Here is a 21,077-nt window from a genome sequence, read left to right on the forward strand (position 1 = left end):
TGTTGCATTTCCCGAATTGCCTCTTATTTTATTTTCCTTAAGAGTACAATTTTTTTTTAAAGTACTAGACTAGGTCTGCAATGAAGGACACACACACACAAATTAATAGAATCTCTGACTAATGCATAAAGAACTTCTTCAAATGTAACCATGGTTTCATCATTGAACAGTTCTATTGTTAGTTCTCTATTGTGTTGGAGAAAGGCAAACAGCAGGACTTTTCAATAACAGGATAAAATGATTGTGCAAAGACAGGATATAATACAAAAGGAAGATAGCTGAACTTCATGTAAGTATGGATAAAATAATTTTATTTTAATTTATTATGGTTATATGCATTCTTATGTCAATCTCCGGCTCTAGTTCATATTATGATTTACTGTGGGGGATGAAGGACTGATGAAACACCAAGGCAAACTGTCAGGATTAATGCTTAAATATTGTGATTACAGTTGCACTCAGGGGAAAAGATCATTTTCCCTTGATTTCTGTTGTTATAAATTTATATGATACTAAACATTGTATCAAACATCTTAATTAGATACTTAGATTTATTTATCTGTTTAGATACCTCCATTAGCCAATTGATGCTTTTAGTAAAAATAGAGATATCCAGTCTGTTGTGGAAAGTCTTAAATAGAGATAACAAAATGTGACCTTAATTCACTCAATGGCAGAGAAATTTCAAGGTGGACACCAGCTTCTCAGGCAGTTACCTGATTTATGATTGCAACGATTTAATATTCTGAAATAAGTCACAAAATAAAAAACACCAACTATTTTTTGTAAATAATTCAATAAAATATTATGTGATGATGAGTTAAATTGTATGGATGTTATCTATTGATATTGTCACATAGAGATGAAATAACTGATTACATTAATTATTGCAATGTGAAGTAGAAATTTAAAAGCTCATATACTAAAACCTTAAAAGAATATAAATTAACCCACTTTTGCCTGTCAGCCAAACAAAGACATATACAGAGAAGATTTTGTCAATAATTTCCCTTGTTGTCATAAATATAGAGCACACCTATGGTTTTAAATGCTGTATGAGGAACCTCAGCTATCTTTTGTTTAAATTATCAAAGACATATATGCATTCTACATAGAAGAATATTTCAGTGACCATCTGATCACCTATGGAGGCAAATTAGATTCCAGAATGAGAGATAAATATTATAGGGTACATTTAAGCTACAATGAAAACTTCCATGCCTACTTTTTAAATAATTTCTGGACTTAATAAATGTCTTAATAAACAGATAAAAAAGAACAAATGTGTTACTTGTATCTTAAGTCAGTAAACAAATTTTTAAAAGTCATTTCATACTTTTCAGCTTTCTTATAATGATTACTACTTTTTAAAAATTCACAATAGGGTCACAGAGTCACAGCATTTATCATAATAGGAAAGGACCTCACTCTGACAGTCACTTATTCCCAAATTTCTTCTAGGTGAGCATTTGTCTCCAAGGAAATTAAAATCTTCTCACATATTTCAGTCCACTGTACTTTCCATTGCCACTTATCTGATTATACAGGAAATTATTTGGAAAGAGCATATCTAATTTTCTTCTCTTTCAAATAAATATTATAAGACTATACAAAGAATCTGCTTTCTCATTCTGATTTTTAAAAACTCTGTGTGGTTTCATGTTCTTAAGTTATTTAAAAGTAGCTTCACTTTTAACAATGAAAATTTGAAATATGAGAATGCAGTAGCACTCAGTTTAAAGGCATCACTTAATATGATAGCATTTTAATTCAGCTTCCTTTCACAATGATTAAATTGTGAAATGCATGGTCAGGATGAATTTTGAGGTGAAAAAATTGTGCTTGCAGTGACATCATTTAAGAATGGATTTATCTTAGAAAAATGACAGCAAAGTGGACATGACACAATTAACCTTGAAACCAAGACCTATAAATAGCCAAGGTTTCAAGAAACAAAGGTCACCAACTGAAGAGTAACCTCAACATGTTGCTCTAATCTTTAGAGGACAAGCTACGTAGTCGCTAATCACTACAAGATAGTTGTATATTAATCTAGATGGAACCAGCTTGTCTATCCTTTGATAAATAAGTGACTAATAAAAGTTGTAGTGGGTTAGATTGTTGATATCCATCTGGGGCCAATCTACACATTTTTACAGTCTATTGATGAATTGGTATCTCAATCACCTTATTGAGATATCATAATATAGTTATTCCTTCCTAAAATGCCTTTTCTTTTCTAAGCAGAGGTTTTAAGTAAAACTTCTCAAATAGCTAATATCAATGCAACTCTGGAAGTTTGAATAATTTTTCTAACTTGAGTAATGTAAATGGGTTCTTTTGTGCTAGAATAGAAATTAATCAAATGACTTAGAGGACATTTAGGGTGAGGCAAGTATAGAAAAAATACATTATTCCTATAGCAAGAAAATAAATAATTGCAAATAGTATCTGGGAAACTTTGCAGTTAATATGATTTTGTAAAGTAATACCTAGCAAGATTTTCATTTACATATCAACCATACATATACAGTTAGGACATAACAGTTCCTTTTTGAACAAATATGAGAAATAGAGACAATCCATAAGGATATGGAAAAAAGAGATTGAAAAATATGTAGTGAATGGGCATAGAGCATCTTATGCAGTGAGAAATTAATAAAAATTCTTATTCAGTAGTTGCATGCTAATTTTATACTGAAAAGAGAATGCTCATTTTATCAGGCAAATTTATTGTGTCAATTGAAAAATATGCATGATCTCTCATATACAGTTTCATTTGTGCTTAATATATATTTATGTGGAGATTACTCATAGCATAACATTAGATCATTTGATATAAATATAATACTTTTTCTGAGATGAACAAAATTAAAAGATAAACACTTAAGTTCTTAAAATAATTGTAATTTTTGATATATATATAATGTGATGATATTCTTAACTGAGGACTGATATAAGTATTGAATATATGATTGTGTAAAAATATTAATTAATAGTTATATTTTCGTTTTATTGGAAAGAGCTTTAATACTAATGCAATTTTAATATCTCTTTTATGGTATTTTAATTTTTTCTTGGGATACAGCTTATCATAATATAATATAATTTGGGCATTGAAATTTTATCATATAAATATTATCTCATGAAGTAACCTATTTTAATAACAATTGGTTTTTTTTCTTAAAATTTTGAAAATAATTTCTGATAAGGAAATACAAAATCCTAATACTGATAGATAGAGATATTTTCTCACAACTGCCATTCTTGATCTTGGAAGCTGCCCTGAGTGGTTACAATGTTCCATTACATAAAAGACAGCTCTGAAGATGAGCTCAGTGCTTGTAATCTCAGCACTCAGGGAGGCAGAGGCAGGCGGATCTATGTGAGTTTCAGGCTAGCCTGGTCTACAAAGTGAATACAAGACAGCCAGGGCTACACAGAGAAATACTGTCTCAAAAAAGAAAAGAAAAAAGAAAGAAAGAAAGAAAGAGAAAAAGAAAAGACAACTCCAAAAAGTGGAGGGGTAAACAAATAAAGCTTAAGTCAATATACAGAAAAGTAGACATTAAGTTTATTCAAGTGAGTAATTTATATTTTAAAATGTAATAAAAAGTACTTCAGCAGGGCACACCCCTGTAATCCCAGCACTCTAGGAGGCAGAGGCAGGTGGATCTTTGTGAGTTTGAGGCCAGCCTGGTCTATGAAGCAAATCTAGGACACAGAGAAACCCTGTCTCAAAAACAAAGAAACAAAGAAACAAACAGTACAAAAAAACAACACCCTCCTAAAGAAACTCTCATTTACTGTTTTCTGTGTCCCATTTATCAGCAGCCACACTGCACTGTTAGAGGAAGACTCCAGCGCCTGCTTCTTATATTGTCGAATAAAAGCAATAGCTTAGAGAATCATGATTAGATGTTGTTTACTTTGAAAAATCATTGATATTAAGTACTTATTGTGGTTACTGCTTAAAGTTATAGTTTTTGTCAGTTCCATTGTATTTGTAAAGATTTATTTAATGGATCACTGACTGATTTAGATAAGATGGTTTCAAAGATATAAAACACACAAATAATAAAACACTAGAATAAATATATTAATATTAGTATTTTTCCATATGCCTTATTTTTTTAAAGCTTTATATACTCTGTTATCTGAAGGACGACTTTAGCTGGCATTGTCTCATATGTTGGCTAGGACACAACGTATGTTTTAGAAATACACTCTTCATTCTAAAAAGGACAATTTTGATTCACCCTCTCCAAATGAGCATAGGGAGATGGCCAAAGCCAGAGGACCTGGAAGTCTGGTGTGCGAGTATGTCCCCTAGAAATGACAAAGAAGCTGCTTCACCCATAATAGCGTGGTAATATGGCTGCCTAAAATAAGACCTGAACAATCCAATGACAATAGACACATCAGCTCTGAAAGGGAAAACTTCATAGGGAAAAGAACCACAGGCACACTAGTCAATGTGAGAGGAGGAGAATCTAGCCTCTCTCAAAGGTTCAATACAAAGTGGTCAGTTCTGAAACCATATCTACACTAGCCACACTAAATGACCTGTATGGTCTATCTACGTATTTGAGAGAGAATGGAAGAGTGACATAGGATTTGGAGGGCAAAAGGGAATGGGGAAGTGTTACCGCTCTACGTAGGACCTGGGAGAATGGAGGTGATTAATGAGGTGCAGTAAAGTCTCGTGCAATAGTCAACTGTATTAAAACCTCAGGCAATTTGTATTCTGAGGATTGAGAAGATGCATGTGTGTAAAGTGTTCAATCACAAGGACAGGCCACATGTGGTGGAAAAGCATGTGTTGGAAAAATGTATCTGGCAAAAACTTGCTTTTCCATCGTAGCATACAGACAAATAGCAATAGCTAGTTGTGATGAATAATCTGAAATAAACTCAGTCCTATCTGCTACACTGGGAAGGTGCACAAAACGCCATTTAAAGAGCAGTTTTGCATTTCTGAAGAAACTGAGGTCCCAAGACTCTTGCCTTGCTTTCTTGGAGTTTTCTCACAAGCACTCAGAATTGTCATGTGACTCCACTTTTGGACCACTTTCCAACAAGGAAACATTGTAGTTTTATTGTAATTAAAAGTTAGCTTTAAAAAAACCCTCAAATTTATTTGAATAACATATAGTAGTGACATATATATCATGATAATTAATATATGTTTATTATTAAGCTAAATGATATAATAGCAGTTTTCATGTCAATATGAAGTATGCATTGGTTAGCTGTGTACTTTCTTAATTAGAGATTATAGAACTGAGAGGCTGGAACAGGTACCATTCTTTATTGAGGCCACCCCTGACTTTCATCTGTCCATACACATTAGCTATTTTAGGACTTGTAATTTTTATTTCAGATACAATTACAGTTTTGCCAGGTTTCCTAGTCAGGAATTGCTCACTCTAATTACAGCCATCACTCATTGAGCCTTTTGTGTGAATGTCCTTCTTAGTCCTACAGCGTAGACATCACTGTATCCCTATTTTACACATGATGACGTGGAGAAACACAGAGAGATTAAATAATCTGCCTTACACCTGTTGGCAAGCAGCAGACAGGATTTACCCAGACAATGTGCTTAAATCATTCTTCTGGGGTGTTATTTAGTTACCTGACTATCCTAAGATAGAGTGAAAGAGGTTAACACCTTATGTCTAGCTGTTGCACACGCCCTGGCTACAGTTCTGCTTTTTTGATATTTGTGTAAATCCTGGATACTGCTAGTCAAGCTAACTCCATTCCCTTACCTTAGAGTCACACACCTTGTGTATAGGCAAAATGGCAAAGTGCTTCCCTTATACCTTCAACTCTGCTATTTTTGCCTTTTACATGTGTTCTGGGAACTGTATATCAGGTACCTATGCTTGCACTGTAAGTATTTTATCAACTGAGGGCTCTCCTTAGCCCCAGGTAAATGACTTTTACAATAATAAGATATGAAATAAAGAGTCACGGAAGAAGAAAACAGTAATATTTTGCAGTTAAAATTGGACAAGTCCACCTTTATACTATTTGTAAGGTAAAATTTAGAATTAGGTGGGGATTTGAAGAGAACAAGCCTTAGTTACTGAGATGATAAACATGTCATACAGTAGGGTCACCTTAGAGGAATTATCCATGAAAAGAAGCAGCATAAATTTTATTTTAGATACATTGACTTTGAGGCAAAAGAGAAGATATTTACATAGAGATATGGTAATATCACAATGTCTGCGAAGTTATTTGTTCATTATACATGACCTTTTAATTTTAACTTTTAAAAAGATATCCCATATTGAGAGACAGATCAGTAAATTACATTAAAAGGTAAACAGAGTGTGTTAGGAGATTCATTCTATAGCCGGGAGTGGTGCCAGCACTTGGGAGGCAGAGGCAGGCAGATCGCTGTGAGTTCGAGGCCAGCCTGGTCTACAAAGTGAGTCCAGGACAGCCAGAGCTACACAGAGAAACCCTGTCTCAAAAAACATAAAAAAAAGTAAAAAAAGAAAAAAAGAAAGAAGAAATTCATTCTAATTGAAGTTTAGTTATCAAACTAAGGCATTAACTAATATAAGTTTACTAATTCTGAAGATAATTCACTTAAAATTGAATGAAATGATAAGAAAAGCATTTACTACAGTTAGAGAGGCACAAATCGCTTTTTAGACATAGTTTTTTAATATTAGGAAACTCAGACCTAATCTTTCACCTTCATATTTCAAAATGAAATTAGAAATTGGACCAAAAGTATCCTTAAAAGTATTTTAAAATTACTGTCTTTGTGTACATGTGTGTGTCACATGTATGTGTGTATACTAATATGTGCATGCAGGTACATTTTAAGATATGGATGTTCATGTGTGCATGTAGAAGAGATCAAATTTGGTGTCTGCCTTGGTGGCTTTCTGTGGGGCTTGTGGGCTGTGCCTCCAGAGGAATTGGAACATCAAGTACCATGCAGGAAGAAGATACAAAACAGGAAACATGCAGGATGAACAAGTCAGCAGGTCTATGTAAAACCTGAAAACTGTAGCTAACAATAATGAAGTGCTTTAAAATTCTGCAAAATGGGAGGGTTGTGGCTATTCTTGTCAGACAGAGGGGAAATGGGTGACTAGTCATATGCTATATGCATATTAATTTATTGCAATTTCTCCCTCTTAGGGTATATAAATATATATAAACATTTAAATGTTCATTATCTCTACATGTAATATATATATACATAAATACATATAGATAGATTTTGTATATGTATATCTCTATGTAGGACTGCATGTATTATATTTATGTGCCTTTATATATGCAACATGTTGTGTTGAATATTTTAAGCACACAACAGCAAACATAATACAAATAGGTGCAATAGAGACCCGGAGAAGCAGCTTAAAACAAATCCCGTTTGTGGGGCCATGGAGATAAAATTGACTACTAAAATATTGTTACCCTTTGCAGATAACAGAAGTTCCATCCCACGTCAAGCGACCCACAATCACTTGTAACTCCAGCTCCAAGGATTTTGACGCCCTCTTCTGGCCAGGGTGGGCACCCATATTAATGTATGCATATACACACAGGCACATACGCATATACAAAAGTAGAAAATTTTTTTTGGAAACTGCATTTGTATTTACTTTTCCTTTAGATTTACTAGGAAAAGCAGAGTATTTGTTATGTTCTTCTTGACCAAATTCCTCTCTTTTAATTAAAAACAAATTCTGTTTATTGGTTTGATATGTATATGCACATGAGTGCAGGTATTCACAGAGGTCAGAGGTGATGGGGTGCTCTAAATGGTGATTTTGAGGCACTCAGTGTCGGTGCTAGAAATCGAACTCCATTTCTCTCTAAGAATAGTAAACAATTGCTAAGAATTTGCTCTGTCTCTGTCTTTGTCTCTCTCTTTTTTCCCCTATCCTCTGAATCTCTCTCTCTATGCCTCTCTCTGTGTTTCTATACATCTACACAGATACTAGACACACACAACATAAAGCTCACTGCTTTTAAAACGTTGCACTGCTGTACAGTGACTAACATTTGTATTTGTGCTCACAGCATTGATGGACTGTCTGGTGAAATGACATCTTACTATATATTTTGGAATCAATGAATATAGAATGGAAAGAGTCACGAGGACAATAATCTTGACATTTTGTTTGTTTCTTTTACTCCTGTTGCATCATCACCTGAAAGCAAGATTTAATGTGTTATGGAGTCTTAGCATAGTATCTAGGATAAGACAAATAATATTTACAAAATTTGAGTAGGAAGAAGTGGTTTAGGCGACTTGGCTGACACTTCTCCTTAAAGTTCCTATTGTCCAGTTTTATCCATAAAACATCATCTACAATCTCTGTATTTCTTTCTCCGGTTCCTTAATTTCATATGCAATTGAATAAATATCATTTTTTATTTTTATTGCCAATACCTTTCAATTATTTTCTCACACTAAAAATTTTCATCTATAAAAACAATTTAATAATCTCAGCTATGATAATTCTTTTACCTGTGTTATCTCTTAGTACCTAAGACGTTGCTCTTTTTATTTTCTTAAGTGACAAAAATGTCTTCAGGAAATATATTCTGAGCACTTCTTCTCCCTCAACTTCTCCCATAACCTCCCCTGTTCCCTACATACCCAACTTCTCTCTCTGTCAGAGAGAGAGAGAGAGAGAGAGAGAGAGAGAGAGAGAGAGAGAGAGAGAGAGACAGAGACAGAGACAGAGACAGAGACAACACACTGACACATACATAAGCAAAATCCATAAAATCACAAAATCAGAAAGCGTAATATGCAAGCAAATGGGCAGTGTGGCAAAAAAAAAATGTCCAAACAAAACACTGTAAGACAAGCAATCTACCAAAATACCATTGAGTTTGTTTTACATTAACCATGTAATGCAGGGCATTGGTGCCACATAGACTTAAATGTGACTTATATACCCAAGGCCAATGAGAAACCACTGGAGGGAACTGGTTCTTTCTTTGCAAGCAGGTGTCAATTGTAGATAGCTTTTTAGTTAGTCATGAGAATTCATGTCTACTTTCTCTTGTTAGCACTGGGACCCCATCTGGCTTGAAACTGTGTAGACCAAGTGCATGCTGACCAGGGTTTGTGAGTTCATATGTGTGTCAGTCCTGTTGTACACGGGAGGCAGTTTCCTTAGTGCTATCCATCTCCTCTGGCTCTTACAGTCATTCTGAATCCTCTTCTTCATAGCTAGCTGATAAGATGGAGGAGTTTGATGAAGACATCCCATTTAGGACCAAGTGTTCTAAGGTGTCTCTCTCCCTCACTCTCTGAATTGTAAGATACCATTTTCTCAGATGATCTTTTTTTTTTTTCTTTCACATTTTTATCCACTTCCACAATGTCCCAACTACATTTGATTTGTGTAATTAATTTAATGTTACATTTAAAGCCTAGTCCACATGTGTTTCATATACAATGTTTTTTCACACGGTTAGTAGAAAAAAAATACATAACCTTATTTTTAGTTCTTTTAAGATAATTACTTTGTACCTTCCTTTGTTTCTTACAGGCCAAGAATTGCAGCTTTAGCTATTTTTTTTTAGCTTGGTTTCTATCTATCTATCTATCTATCTATCTATCTATCTATCTATCTACCTATCTATCCATCTATCATCTATATTTATCATCTATCTATCATCTACTTATCTACTAGCTAATTTACCTATCATCTACCTATCTGTCTAACTATCAATAATTTATCTATATATTTATATATCTTTCTAGGTATATGTTAATTTATATTGTTTGTATGTGTGCATATATGTGTATAGAGTTAGTTTTTCCTTCACCCTGTAATTACATCTTCCACTGACATGCCTGTTGTAGTCCTTTTAGTACACTGCTTAAGCTACAAATGCTTGAAACTGCTGCCAATTTCAAATGGGTATAATTGTGCAAAACTACTTGGCAAGGTGTGGACGTAAGGAATATGTATTGTGTGCTGTTCTGTCTTTAAGCTGTCAGCTACTTTGGATCTATGGCAGGGAGAAAGGAGCCTTGGAAAATTATAAAACTGTTTCACATTTCTGTGAGGACATGACATGACAACTTCTGTTTACATTTCACGAGCAATAAATATGAGCAGATTTAAGACAGAAGAGAGGACTATTCCATGCACAGAAGGGTAGGCAATGAATGTGATATTAGGTGATTATTTGTATCTTCTTAAGAGTGGACTGAATACTAGTAATAGTAATTCCTGCCAAAATATACATAAAGAAATTATTTTTCATCATAAACCAAACAAAGCTGATAATAATATGTGTTTGTTATGAATATATTCAGGTCCTTTAATCTTTTTAACATTATATTCACAGTGCATAAAAGCAATCAGTATTATATCTACATAGCTATAGTTAGTTTATCTGATTGAATTAAAATACCACATAACCTACAAGTAGAACATTATGATAGGCAGATTTGGGCCCAGGGGTCCCGCTCAAACTAAGGCACCAGCCAAGGACAATACAGGCCGTAAACCTTAAACCCCTACCCAGATCTAGACAATGGACAGAACACTCTCCACAGTAGAGTGGAGAGTGGGATATTACTTTCTCACATACTCTGGTGCCTCACCTTTGACCATGTCCCCTGGAGGGGGAGACCTGGTGGCACTCAGAGGAAGGACAGCAGGTTACCAAGAAGAGACTTGATACCCTATGAACATATACAGGGGGAGGTAATCCCCTCAGGAACAGTCATAGGGGAGGGGAATAAGGGGAAAATGGGAGGGAGGGAAGAATGGGAGGATTCAAGGGATGGAATAACCATTGAGATGTAACAAGAATAAATTAATAAAGGAGAAAAAAATACCACATAATAACAGTAACTATGCGTCTCAAAGAAATGCACTTATGTGTGTAGATGCAAACATTGCCTCATATTTCAGGAGATTCTGAAATGGACCACTTAGAGCCATATTGGCTCTCAAGACAAAAACTGCCATTATCTCCCTCCAGCTTGCCTCCTCCTCTCATGCCATTAGCAATCACATTTATTGGAATGTCGTTATTTCCACTTAAGAATCTTCTGCAATCTCTTTGAGTCATTATGACTTCTTTTCTGCAATCATCTTTTTTTTTTTTTTAATTTTCCTGAACCGGTTGGATTATATATGCATTTGTTGATGTTCAATCCAAAGAATTTGGTCTAACTTTTACCTCTCTGACTTTCTGGGAATGCTCTGAGTCTCCTCTCCCATTTCTTACACTTGCTTCCTCTGCCTTTAAAAAACTAATCTTTTTTTGTTCTTCTTTTGTTATTTCTTGTCAGAGGGATCTCCTCACTACAATAATCATTTGGAGTTTCATCATTCTTCTCTTGTCTCATCTAATTCATATGTTCTTCATCACCAATTGCATCCTTTCTCATAATTTCAAATACTACTAATATTTAAAAGCATCTATCATAAGCTGAGGTTCTATTTGATATTTTAAACTACTTTTTAAAACTTATTTTAATCTCACTAAGCAAAATTTAATTGCAAATATATGTGTCCACATTAAGGAAACATACTGCTCACAAATATACATGCTCACTCTTCATATCTTTTACAGTTAATATTATAGTATTGAAATTTGCCTGTCATGTTATTACATGGCTTAAGGCTTTTAAAATATATTTTATTAATTCATATTACATCTCAGTTGTTATCCCATCCCTTGTATCCTCCCATTCTTCCCTCCCTCCCATTTTCCCCTTACTCCCCTCCCCTATGACTGTGACTGAGGGTGACTTCCTCCCCCTGTATATGCTCATAGAGTATTAAGTCTCTTCTTGGTAGCCTGCTATCCTTCCTCTGAGTGCCACCAGGCCTCTAAGGATTTTAAATTTTGTTTATTTCCTATAAATCCTGCAAAGAGATTTTATTTCCTCATTCTAGCTGGTATGCACTATTCTTTGTTTCCAGACACAAGTGAGCTGAATATCTACTTTGTATTTGTGTGTGGTGTACCTTCCATTAAGAGGAAATTCTGGGGGCTGGAGAACATCTCAGTGCTTAAGAGAACTACTGCTCTTCCAGAGGGCACAGGTTCAATTCCCAGCACCCACAAGACAGTTCACACTGTCTATGACTTCAGGTCCAGGGGATTTGATCGACACCCTCACACAGACCCATATGCAGGCAAAATACCAATGTATACTCAATTAAATTTTCTTTCAATATTTCCACCTTGATAGCTCACAGTGAGACAATGAAACTGAACACAAAACTGTATCCGTTTTGTCTCAGCCTACATATTCTCTTCATATTTCCCATGTAACTTCTTGGCAATTTACCTCACTATTCACAACAGCCACTTTCTTGAACATACCCCATGTCTTTGACTTAAACTTTTACTAGGACAGGGGTTTTCAGGATTGTATTTAAACCACTTTTAAAGATTTGCATGTTCTTTCGTGTATTATCCATGTACAGACTTTCATCCTTCATTTCAGGCTAACCCTCCCTACCTATGTCCTGCAATCTATCCTCACTCGAGCTGCCAGCTCTGCTGTGTCTGTTTCTTGTTATCTGTTTGTATTTTCCTTTGATATCATTATCCACACATTAAACTAATAAACATGAATGTGTGCACATTCACAAAAAGCTACTAAGATATGACGTAGCTGCACCACTCCTGAGCATATCCCCAAATAAGTCTACATTCACTAAAGAGACGGTTCCACACCTATGCTTGTCGTTAATTCTTTCACAATGGCAAGGACATGATGTCAACCCTCATGGCCACCCACAGATGAAATGAATAACGCAAATATGGCATGTATAAAGCATGGAATTTTATTTAACTGTAGAGAAAAATGGAATCAGAAAATCTGCAGGAAATGGATGTCACTTGATGATATTATTTTGAACAAGGTAATCTTTGATTGGAATGACATTGTATGTTCTCTCTCATATGTGGATCCTAACCTAGTATATATGTATATGCAGGTAAGAAGAAAACATGCGTAAAGAACTGAAAAATTGTAAAGACACCCATGCTACTGAAATAGAATGATAGTCAAGGCGAGGAGATGGGGAGACAGCAGAACATAAAGGAAAAGGGGCTCTAGGGACAAAAAGATACGGTGTGGAAGAGAGAGCAGGCAGAATAGTGGAGAGGAGGACAAGGGAAATAAAATGACATGAGATACTTATGGAAACCCATAAATAAACTGTAAAATTAAGGAATAAATTATTAAAAGGCAAAGGTAAGAAGATGGAGTCAGTTATCACACAGTGGGACAATATTCAAAGAGTGTGGGTGGTCCTGAGACCTGAGGCATCCTCACACACTGGAACTATTCTCTTTGTGACATCAACCTTCCACACTGGAGCAGTTTTTGTTTTTACTTTGGCTTAAGATCCAGGGAATGCGGGTCACTATGACAGGGTGGTGTGCGGCGGCAGCCGAAGTGACTTTGTCAGTGGTAGAAAAGCTTATAGCTGGTGGAACACAGAGCAATAAGGCATAGATATGATGCTTAATATCTGCCCTCTGTGGCTTATATTCACTAGGTAATTTCTCCTTTCTAAGGATTGCTAAGCTTCTCAAATTAGTAATCCAAGCTGGGGACCCAGTGTGCAAACAGTGATCCTGAGAGGGAGCATTTCACACGGAAGTCATAAGGCATGAGTGGAACAACTGGGGGATATAGAAGAGATGTGAGATGGATCCTGAAATGTGAATAGTACTTGATGGTACATACTCTCTAGAGAGACACAGAAGAAACACACCTTCCCTGTGGATGTAGCTATACAATACAACTGTATTGATAGGAGGCCATGGATTGTGTTTGTGTTACTTTGGTTGAAGGATGTATAAGGTCACTTTTTTTGTTTGTTTCGAAGCAGGATTCTTCTGTGTTAACAGTCCTTTCTGCCCTGGAATTTCATTTATAGACCATGCTGGACTCAAAGCTCACAGAGATCCACCTGCCTCTGCTTCAAAAGTGCTGGGATTAAAAGTGTGCACCACCACTGCTGGGCGTAAGATCACTTTTGATGTCACTAACAGGTAGCCAAATAAGGATGCCATCAATATGAGTTGTTTTGTGTGACTTTTGTACCCAGAATTCTTAGAAACTCTCATGTGTATGGTTTTTCAGGTGTGTTAGCATACTATCAAAGTATTTTTTCCAAAGAATTTGTGTGAATACAAACATTTCTCTGCTTTCCATTCTTTTTATTTATATTTAACATGCTCTGAAAACAGTTTATCTTATATTGAACAACTCTTACGTGTTCTACTTAAACATTTTGCTTCCTGGGTATATAAACCAATCCTCAAATAATTTAAAAGCTTTGTGTCTGCTTCTTTTTTATTTTTACAAACTACACATTTATTCGTGTGTCTTTTGTAGCAAGTGAACATTTACAAAATGGCCTGCTGAGGATGACTGAATCTTTTAACCATATGATTTGATGCTGTTTTGTTTGTTTGTTTGTTTGTTTTTGTTGTTGCTGCTTTGTTTGTTGTTCGTTTGTTTTAGAGATGGAGATCTGTGATTTTTTTCCCCTTGAAGCAAGATTTCCTTAAGATTATTACCTCGTGTTAGTCCATGGTAAAAATATTTGGCTTCTGAAGCAGGCTGCCAAACATAAATGAACTGTGCTTTCTCTCACTACTTGCTCTTGCAGAATGCTGCTGTATCTAATTGCCTGGAGGCTGCCATGCTTTTAGAAAGCCCACACTTTTCCATTTAATAATATTCCATGGACAACCCATAACGCTACATGCACACAGACAACTGGAAAGATCCCTACACACACTCAACTGCTTCGGGGCCCCTCATTTCCAGTGTTCTTTATCTAGCTACTGTTTGATTACAGTGTCCTTGACAGTTCTAATTCTGAACTTGTACTATGCAATTTGGCTGCTTCAACTTTCAGTTTACTGTGATTTTTTAAAAAAACAAATATTCAGTAGCAAATACTAGAATACCTGTTATTTCCTAACTTTGGCTTGACTCATCTTTTCACATCTTATTCTTCAGTGTTCATGACATAAAATCTATGCACCCCACATATGGCTCACAGTACATAGATAGATGAAACACACAATTTTTATGTGTGTGTGTATATATATATATATATATATATATATATACATATATATGAGTGTGTGTATATACATATACTGGTATATCTAATGCTTCCAAAATAGTTGGTATATGTATATGTGTGTGTATTTATATTCTAGAAAGATTTTCCTGCATGACATTAATTCCTAGGGCCTTAAAATAGGTTAATATTATTTTAATGTTAAAGATATTATCCCTCTGTATTATTTCTAAAACATATATTTCTATTATTTACTTTTAGTGGGTATAAACTCTATCTGAAATGAGGATTATCCTCATCCATTATTCCAAAAGGTCTGTGTACTATGCATGCCTGCTTCCATAAGTTTGTGAACACAACAAGGAAGCTGGCTTTTCATGTGAAGTTTTATACAGTGGTTTCTCATCCAAAGGACAAAGGTAATCAGGTACCTTATTTTTCTTGTTGGTTAAGATAATGTTCAACTGGCTTCAGTAATATCAATGATCAAAGTAATGAAGTAATGGTGAGAGCCATATGTTAACAACTTGCATTTCATTCTTGCTGTGCAGTAGCTATGAGAAACCAAGGAATGTCTTGAGAAGTTTTTTCTTCAGTGTAGGGATTAACATGACTGAGCTTAGTCTATTCATCTAAGTGAATGGAGTTGGTTAGGAAATTCCATGACTCTAACTATAAATATAAACCTTTAAATTGGATTACAGTAATAAAAAAAATCTGTCAGGAGTCTTTGCACTAGAACTTTTCTACCTCAAACTTTAAATGCATTGAGATTATTTTTTTCTTCCCATAGCAAACTTTGTAATAGTCTAAAGAAATGTTCAGTGGCTGGAGAGATGGCTCAGCGGTTAAGAGCACTGTCTGCTCTGCCAGAGGTCCTGAGTTCAATTCCCAGCAACCACATGGTGGCTCACAACCATCAATAATGAGATCTTGTGGACAGTCATGCAGGCAGAACATTGTTTACATAATAAAATAAATAAATAAATAAAAGAAATGTTTGGATTAGAAATACTAGGAATGGGGTATTTTCTACCTAAACTATTATTTTTTTAAAAGAATGAGAAAAATATACTAGAAGCATCACTGTACTTATTTGCCTCAACACATGTTGCTCTTGGGTCTAATGTTATTTAATATTAGTGATATAAACCACCCTGTAACTTGCTTCTTTATGTTATGCTTTCAAACAATGACTCACAGCCTACATTCTTTAACAACAAAAAGATAGCCTTAGTTATTTGTAATTCAAGTATACATTTGTCAAAATTCTAGTTTACGGTAACCCTGTGCATGCATAAAGGCTGATTAATGTAGTTTCACACACTACTTTATCATCTAAGATAATATATATTTATTTGTGTGTACATCCTTGAGTCAGCAACCATGGGCTTTGTGTAATGTTTATGTTAAACAGCATTTTTGCAAAGAAAACAACTAGCATATAGTGTAAGCATAACACTAATCATGAAAGCCTCTAAAAGAAATGCTTGCTACTACAATCAGTATTATTTTGTATGAATTTTCTTATCAGAATACAATTAATTTATTTAATCTATCTTATTTTACAATTGTGGGTGTTTTACCTGTATCCACGCCTATGCGTCATATGCATATCTGATGCCCATGGAGACCAGAAAGCATCAGGTCCCACAAAAACAGGGTAACAGACAATTGTGAGCTACAATGTGAGTTCTGGGCATTGAACCTGGCTGCTCTTCAGCACTAATCCATCTTATCAACCATTGTTTAATCTATTATTAGTATTCTTATTAATCTATTGAGATTTTCATATAATTTGATCATATTCATTCCAAACCCTTTCATATTCTGCCCACCTCCTAAACCACAATATCATGTTGTCTCCTTCTTCTTCTTCTTCTTCTTCTTCTTCTTCTTCTTCTTCTTCTTCTTCTTCTTCTTTTTCTTCTTCTTCTTCTTCCCCCTCCTCCTCCTCCTCCTGCTCCTCCTCTTCTTCTTCTTCCTCCTCCTCCTCTTCTTCTTCTTCCTCCTCCTCCTCTTCTTCCTCCTCCTCTTCCTCCTCCTCCTCCTCCTCCTCTTCATCATCTTCTTCTTCTTCTTCTTCTTCTTCTTCTTCTTCTTCTTCTTCTTCTTCTTCTTCTTCTTCTTCTTCTTTTGTGTTTTAGGCCAATGGAGATTAATTTGTACTGTTCATATAATCTTGGGAGTATGTCTACCCACTGGAGCATGGTCAACCTACTGGAGATCATTCACTTAAAAAATATATTCGTACTTTCTCTTTCCTACTAGATACCATTTGACAATATAACTTCAGCTAGACATGGGACTTTATACCTACCTCCTTGCCCATACTGAGATTTTATGTGGCATGGCTTTCCCGGTCTTATGAATGCTGCCACAAGTTCTGTAGTTTCCTACATAAAACTGCCCCATTGTATCTGTCTAACACTGTTTGAGTGTCACCATCCACCCGCTCTGGCTCTTAGAATTACTATGATCCCTCCTCTCTGATGATTAAGAGCCTTGTGGGGGAGGAATATGTTATAAATATCCTAGTTAGGAATGAGGCTCTGAAGTCTTTGATCCTCTACACCTTCACCAGTTGCTAGTCTCTGTAATAATCACCATTTATAGTGGGAAGAAATTTCTATGTTGAGGGTTGAGAGATGCTTTAATCTCTGGGTATAACTATTGTCATTATGATTTGCTTTAATACTATGTCCATTTAGAAGAATAACAGTATCAGATCTTCTCCCAGGGTTTATGAACTATCAGAACAGCTTTATGGACCTGATCATGGGCTCAGTTATGGGATTACAACTTGTGGGGCAAGCCTAAATGACATTAGAATGTATTTGGTTGTTCCCATAACATTTTCAATCCATTTAAAATTTTTATTTGCCAGCAAAAGTTTAATTTTGTTCATATTCCTTTTCGCCAAGCAAATCAATATTATTTGTGTGAATTTTCTTATCAGAATATAATTGGGTTATTTAATCTATTTTATTTTATATTGATGGGTATTTTGCCTGTATGCACGTCTGCGCATTATGTGCATGTCTGCTGCCCATGGAGACCGGAAAGTATCAGGTCCCACATAAACAGGTTAACAGATCATGTGCAGTGCAACGTGAGTGCTGGGAGCTAAGCCTCGGTGTGCTTTATCTCTAAGCCATCTGGTCAACCCATATACAAAGTCACTGGCTAAGATTTTACCAAAATGATTTTCTTCTTCTTCAGGGTTTAAGGCTTTTGTAGGCCCTCTTATAATTAGATACTGTGCTGTGCGCTCTTCTCACTAGTGCAATGTGTGGGAAATATGGTGTCTGTGGTGTTTCAGGTTTCTTAGGAGGTATGCTTTCTCTACTAACTCCATGTAAGAAGCAAAGAGCAGGACACAGATGAGTAAAGACATCTGAACTACTTTTCAGTAGAAAAGTAGCCGCTCATCAAATCTTACCATTGAATATAGAAAATGTGAAGAATTATTATAGCTGTTTGACCTGCTATATGTATTGGATTATTTCATGATTCCTGTAAGTAATATAGTATATTAATATCATATACTTTTTCTTTTATGCAGTGTGTAGGTAGCTTTGGTATGCCTGGAATTCATATGTAGCCTAGAAGTCAAACATTTGCATGTTTTTCTCTTTGCCTCTCCAGTGTTGGAATTAAAGGCATGCAATATAAGGTTCGATATAATACAACTCTATTAAAAAGCAATACTGCATTCCTTTAGTACCAGCACTCAGGAGGCAGAGGCAAGTGGATCTCTGTGAGTTTGAGGCCAGCCTGGTGTACAGAGTGAATTCTAGGACAGCTAAGGCTACAAAAAGAAACTTTGGAAAAAATGCAAATACATCTGTTCAGATCTACAGCCCAATTTTTAAGTATTGTTTTTCTTGTTTTTTAAGTTCTTTGTATATTCTGAATATTAATCCTCAATCAGATGTGTAGCTGGTAAAGATCCTATTCCACACTGCAGGTGAAAAACCTTGTTGGTTATTTCTATTGCTACAGAGAATTTTTTTCTGTTTTAGTTTTAAGAGGTCACACTTGTCAATTGTTTGCCTGTAGATTTCATGTCTCATCAAAAAATTTAATTTGGGAGGAGATGGAGATCATCACAGAAAACTAAAACTAGTAAAAATATAGACAACTGACTTTGTGGTGCCCATGCCCAATTGGTAAATTTACAATTCAACTCCTAAACCTAATGCTTTTGGAATGTTATGAAAGAGAGGAAGGAAAAATTATAAGATACAGAGGACCAAAAGGTATGCTAGAAGATAATGTATTCTATATATGGCAGGGAACTACATCCATGAAATTGAAGCAATATAGTCCTTGATATTCATAATGACGTTAGTTGACATTTTGATGTCACAAGGTCTTCCAACTAAGTGAAGAGCTATAGACAATGAATGGCTACTAAGAAAAATAGTCTTCTCCAAGGACGAGCTTCTGATAAGTGATCTAATTCTAAGTTGCAAACTCTAAATATATATGTGTATGATCAATACTAAATGGAATCAGCAGGTTTTATATTTCTCTACACATTTGTATATATGAACATGTATATGTAACAATAATAACTAAAGACGAGGTCATAAGGGTATGGGAGAGGCAGATATAGAGATTATGTTAATACAATGCTCATGCATAAACTTCTTACAAAACAATACATTTTTACAAAAAGAAATACATAAATCCATACTAAAGTTTAAATTCAATAATAAGCATATAATGTTTGAAAAGGAAAAGATTAATTTCATCTTACAAATCTTAGGTAATACTCCATCACTGAAGGAAGTCAGGGAAGGAACTCAAGGCAGGAACCTGGAGTTGGGAACTTAAAACAAAGGCCATGGAGAAACACTGCCTACTAGTTTGTTCTCCATGGCTTGCTTGGCCTATTTTTCTATACCACCCAAGACCATTTGGCCATGAGTGACAGCGCCCACAATGGGCTGGGCACTCTTACATCAAGAGAGTTTTGGGTGACTGTGCAGGTAGTAAACTGTCTTTGTCATCTTGGAAAGCCATTATCCTGCACTCCCGGAATATTCAGATAATCAATTTTATTCCTTCTCATGTCTCTGATTGGGTTGAAGACCAGGTAGTTTAGTTTTACAATGAAGTTTAGTTGTTTAGAGGTTAAGATGTTTTTAGGTCTAGATAGATGTTTTAAGTTGATAATGAAAAGATGTGATAGAGATTGATTTACATTTGGAATTTTGGATGCACAAAGATAGGAAAGATGTTTTCTTCAAGGCTGTCAAATACAAATAGCCAAAACACTAAGAATGTAACATTTATATAATGTCTAATTGTGTCATGGTTCTTCTTGCTATAGTAGCTTATTGTATATATGTGTAATAATATAAATGTATATGTAAAAATATTTAATAAAAATTTTAAAAGTATTTTCTGAAACTCCAAGAAAGAGAGAAAGGAAGAAAGAAAGAAAGAAAAATTCCCCACAGGCTTGCAATAGGCTAACCAATAAGCATATACATTTTATTTAACTATTTCATTGTTAACATGAACAGCTTTCAATGAAAACAAAATATGTTTAACTACCTACCAATGGTTAACTCTTACGTTTAAATGAGAAGATATTGAGGTACACGTCTTTTCTAATTAGTTATTATTTGTCTTCTATTTGTATTGAAAACATCTTTATATGTGAAATTTTAAGTTGTTATTTGCTAAATCTTTGCTATTTTCATAGCTTATGCCAAATTATTTATAGTCTTTGGTGTACAATCATACTAACATATATTGTACATTCAAATCCATGTTGATTTGTATTAAAATAAAAACCTTATTAATATATACCATGAATGTTTTTGTATCACAAATTGGCGGTGGTTCCATTCACTGTCACCCCAAATGATCCAGGACAAAAGCTTTTGCTTCCTGTTCTTGTGACTTCAAGTTCTGCTGACCTAGAAGTTTTGGGTCTTGACAGGGGAGTCCTCCTGCCAGGACACAAAGCAAACA

At 35.1% G+C, this 21,077-nt stretch overlaps 1 protein-coding gene across 1 annotated transcript in view; it reads left to right on the plus strand.

The window, feature by feature from the left end:
* Positions 1–226: 226 nt before the first annotated feature.
* PPFIA2 (PTPRF interacting protein alpha 2) overlaps positions 227–21,077 on the plus strand; it is a 438,359-nt gene continuing 417,508 nt past the window's right edge. The window contains exon 1 of the mRNA XM_084794262.1: positions 227–289. The gene's annotated coding sequence lies outside the window, so the exon portion shown is untranslated. The remainder of the gene's footprint in view (positions 290–21,077) is intronic.

This window comes from Acomys minous (genome assembly GCF_964271855.1).
Source record: "Acomys minous genome assembly, chromosome: 9".
In the NCBI taxonomy this organism is placed as follows: Eukaryota; Metazoa; Chordata; class Mammalia; order Rodentia; family Muridae; genus Acomys; species Acomys minous.